Below are 5,143 nucleotides of genomic sequence, written 5' to 3'. Positions count from 1 at the left end.
TTATTGTGAAATTTTGTTAATTTGTGAAATTTATTATGTTAAGGTTTGTTAATTCTATCCATTTTTTCATTGAATGGAATGAGTTGCGTTGAGTTGAGTCAGGCATTCCAGAGGTTGTCATTCCACAGGTTGAGAAGGATATTCTTACTCGACATTCTTACTCATTTCTATATTTTCCTTCTTCCCATAGATTTCCAGATGGAAGATATTACTTATTGGGAAATTTTTGAAAAAAAATGTCCAGAGAGAAGATATGAAATACCTACATTTCTATACCCATTACGAATGGTTTAAGTACTTAGAGCTCACTTGGCTGGCTCATACCTTTGCAGAATTGTTTGAATGTAGCACACAAGTGCTTGTAATACATAGCCCAAAAATATTTAAGTACTTAGAGCTCTAGTTGATTTGAATTTAAAGAAACATAACTTTGTAAACAGATGTATAAAAATACAATTTGAGGCAATTCAACAAGAGACTAATGGTTGATATAGAAGCTGGAAATCCAGTTGGAACATAAAGACTAGAATCAATGTGATGTAAAATGGAACCAGAATTTCAAAACTTTGTAAATAGATGTATGAAACCAGAATTTCAAAATTTTGGATTTCCGGTGCCTTGAACTTAGGTATTTGCCATTCATATGTGATGTAAAATGGAGTTAGAATCTAAATAAATACATCTATTTGGAACATAGTGACTAGAATCAATCGAGTTTAGCTTCTCCAAAGGAGTCAGAATCTAAATAAAAATAGAGTCATCCTGTAGACGTCCCCGAACGTCCCGGGAGGGAATCCCGTTTTGTTCATTGGGGCTCACTACAGTTCGGACTCAAATTGTTACGGTTCTTAATCTGATCTCACAATGTGTAGGAATGGCAATGGGGGGCAATGGGGTGGATATTAATTCCCCATCCCCATTCCCCTATAATAAATTTTCCCCATTCCCCATTCCCCATTCCCCATGGGTACCACCCTCCCCATTTTTTAATGGGTATGGATTTTCCCCAACCCACTTTAATCCCCATTTTTATTTTTTATATTTAATGTTAACAACCACTTTTTTTTTTTTTTTTTTTTTTTTTTTTTTTTTTTTTTTTTTTTTTTTTTTTTTTTAAGGTTCACAACAAAAACTAAATATACCTTCAATCTTTTTTTCTTTCTTTTTAAATATATTTAATGTTAACAATTTTTTTTTTATTTTTTTTATTTTTTATTTATTTATTTTTTTAAGGTTCACAACAAAAGTTAAATATACCTTCAATCTTTTTTCTTTCTTTTTTAATACGGACTTCGCTTTCACATTTCGTAACAAACATAGATTTCCTCTTTCAGTGTTTGTCTGTTCATGTGGTTACAAAAAATGTGAAAGCTAAATATACCTCCAACCAAAGTTAAACAAGAGTCTTGTTTAGCTTTCACTGTGAAATCTATGTTTGTTAAAAGATTGGAAATCTATGTTTGTTACAAAAAAAAAAACAAACATATGGGAAATCTATGAAATCTATAAAAGATTGGAAAAAAACAAAGATTGGAAATCACTGTGAAATCTTCGCTTTCACCCTCAAAACTCTTGTTTAGCTTTCACTGTGAAATCTATGTTTGTTACAAAAAAAAAAAAAAAAGATTGGAGGTATATTTAGCTTTGGTTGTGGATCTTAAAAATAAATAAATAAATAAATAAAAATAAAAAAATTGGTTGTGAACCTGAAAAAATAAATAAAAAAAAAAGAAAAAAGTTTGAATGTATATTTAGTTTTAGTTGTGAATCTTAAAAAAAAAAAAAAAAAAAAAAAAAAAAAAAAAACATATGGGGAAATTAGTGGGTACCCATCCCCAACCCATCCCCTGTGGATATTTAAAGAATATCACCTACCCTACCCAATGGATAAGAAAAAGAGGGGAAAACCCATGTATTTGGGTTGGGTCTCCATGGATACCCACAGGGTAGGTTATCCATTGCCATCCCTAACAATGTGCAATGTGAGATTGATAAATCACCAAAGAGTCCAAATCTGGCAAATCATTTTTTGAAAAACAGATTTTTAGAAAGAAGTGCCAAACATGGATTGCTTTGCCAGATACAGAGTCGCTACCTAAATATTTATTTTGGGGGAATTTAGGAAACCCTGACTCGTTGCCTAAGGCCACGTGTCCGTCATCACCAAAGTTGCCTCGGCTCGGGAACTTGGGTACGATTGGGGAAGGTCAGCTATGAGCACCCCCGCTCGCCCGATCAAAGATCAGCCTCTACTAACCATGATATCGATTTTTTGAAAACATTATGTGCTCTTATTCTGGTTTATTAGCCTAGAATTACTACGTGATGCACATAACATACAAGTATAGACTGGATTGCCTAAGTTGGAACAAAGCATCGCACATTCATTTGTTTTGAAAATGGATTGAATTTTGCTACTCGCAAGTAGGCTAAAACACGGGTTTCGACGAATTATTCCAACTCAAGCAACCCAATCTTCACCCACAGGTATTCAGGCAGTTATATCACATAAGCAGTTAGCCTCATAGTAAGCATGCTATCATGGCAGTCACTCACAGACATGCAAGGATGCTAAAGCATAAGCACTCACCTTGTACTCCGAGCCAAAACAGAAACTAGTTAGTAATCAATACATGATCCCAGTTCATGTTAAGATGGCTAACGCAACACATGCAAGATGCAACTAAGATAGGCTCGGCTATTCTAAGATGGCATGTGAGATGCACAGATAACATGTATTCAACTCGGAATTGAAATACAATGCAGTTAGTATGATGCGCCGAGTCCGGTGCATGCAAGACAAATGAGTGAATGCAAACATGCGAGCATAAGTATGCTAATTGAAACGTGCCCTAATCTAACCATCATAAGCTGGTAAATAAAAGGGAGAAAGACGTGGGGTTGGAAGACATACATCACACACACACACACACACACTTATTACAATATTGCCCTCGCTCGGAGGGTCCGAATAAATAATACAAACCAAATAAATAATTAACTACTCTAGCTAATTAAATATTAGAAAACTTCTAATTAATTACAGGAGGAAGGTGGCCGCAGCCCCGCTCGGAATGATGGGATGATGCATGCTCGATTTGCCTCGCCCGAAAACCCGTTGCCATGCCATAGTTGCCTCTGTTTACACTGCCCTACACCTCTGAAGACTGCACAAGTCCCAAGGTTGGTTCTGGAACACTCCCTGAACACTGTAGGATGTTACCGGCCAAAAGAGATGGTCACCGGCTATGGAAAAGTGGTCATCGACCAGTTGTGAGGCTCTCGGCCAACGATGCATGGTCGGCCGGCACTGAATGTGGTCGGTCGGCCATTTTTTCCTGCAGAACCCTGTTTGACAGCAGCAGAGGACAGACAAGGCATGACAATGCATTTTTAAAGCAAATGTTTGCACAACCACCCTCCCCATCATGTTATGGATCCAAGGGAGTGTGGCCTTCAATCCTCGGACCATCAATCACGCATTTCGATGCATGATGGCCCGAGAAGCCAAAGTGTGCAATTTCAATGTCAAAAGAAATGCACACAAAACAAACAAGATGCCTCCAACCTCTATCATGGTTTGATCAAGAGGCAAGAGATGCATGATATGCTATGTAACCTGAGCATGCGAGCTAAGTATGCAACATGAACATGTGGACAGACATGCAAACATGCAAGCATGTGACAATATTCAAACAATGAGCATGCAAGACCTGATGCAACCAAAGCATGCAAACATGAAGCAATGTAACAACATTTTAGCAACATGCAAAAGATGGACTTAAACTAATATGGACAAGCCTTAGCCATATCTAAATCAGTGGCCATATGAGATGAGAACAAGGCCCAAGATTCATGCAAACATGCACAATGCAAGGGCTCCAAGCCTAAGGCTCAAAATGCAACTTTCCAAGAGAAATGCAAGGATGAAACATGGCATACAATGGCATACATTCCAGCTCTGAAATGGCATACTAAATGATTCCAAAATGACTCCGAAGTATGCAAACACTCATGCTATGCATGCTAGAAGGCTCAAACACCAAAGACTAGTGAAGTGCATTACACTATAGCCATGCAAAGTTATGTTCAAATGATGAAACCAACCCCAAATAGACCTTATGCAGCCCTAAAACAGTGGCAAAATGATATGAGATGGTGGCTCGAAATGCATTTAAATGAAGCTCATGCAAAGGCTCATAAATGGGGCATACAAGCACAACTCTCAAACACATTTAAAGCATGGAAAATAGGGGAGTATGGCACAAGTATAAGCTTTGAAATATCATACACAATGATACTAAAACATGCAAACACCTCGATATAAGCATGCAATAGGCTTCAAAACTCAAAGCTAAGCATGACTATTACACTACAAGCATGCATGGCAAGCACCAATCGACCAAGAGGCCTAAAAACAGAGCTAAGGTGGCCCAAAATATGAACAAAACATGTTTGGAATATGGCCAAAACATGCTAGAATAGAGGGCCAAAACAACATGCAACATAGGCTAGTAAGCATGGATTACACTACATGTATATGAAGCATTCAAGGGGCCACTAAACCAGCAAAAAAAAGATTCATGGCATGCCAAAATATGACCAAATACCCACTGAAATGTGTCCAATACATGTTAGAATGAGGTACTCCTTTGGAAGGCCATGCAAGGGGTTGTTCTACACATGCAAGAAGGACATCTAACATGGCAAAACCAACTCTGGAAAGGGGTTATGCAGGCCCTAAAACTCACTGAAAAAGGCCTAAAACATGCCCCTTTGGAAGGCCAAATATGCTAGTAAACAAGACAACAAAGGAGAGGATCACCCTTCTCCTTATTAGGACCTCAAAACACCATCAGTGGTGAGAGGGCCAATACAAGATGGTCCTAAAGCTCATAAAAAAGGTACAAAAATGAGGCTAAACAAGGCCTAAGAGGGGGTAAACAACCCCAAACACAAAAGTGATCTAAAACAAACTTTAAAAGCATGCAAAAACAGAACTTTTATCAGTTATAAGTTAAGCTCAAAACAGTATGCAAGATAGGCTAAAAGTCTATGCAAAAATGAGGAATAAAGAGGGTGTTTCTCACCCTTGATGCACAGCTGTGAAACCAGCAGGTTCTTGGACCAAAAACCAGTACCT

Source organism: Camellia sinensis, chromosome 1 (genome assembly GCF_055761805.1).
Source record: "Camellia sinensis isolate YWXY chromosome 1, ASM5576180v1, whole genome shotgun sequence".
Taxonomy (NCBI): Eukaryota; Viridiplantae; Streptophyta; class Magnoliopsida; order Ericales; family Theaceae; genus Camellia; species Camellia sinensis.
The sequence above is the reverse complement of the archived record's forward strand: the minus strand, read 5'-3'. Positions refer to the sequence as shown.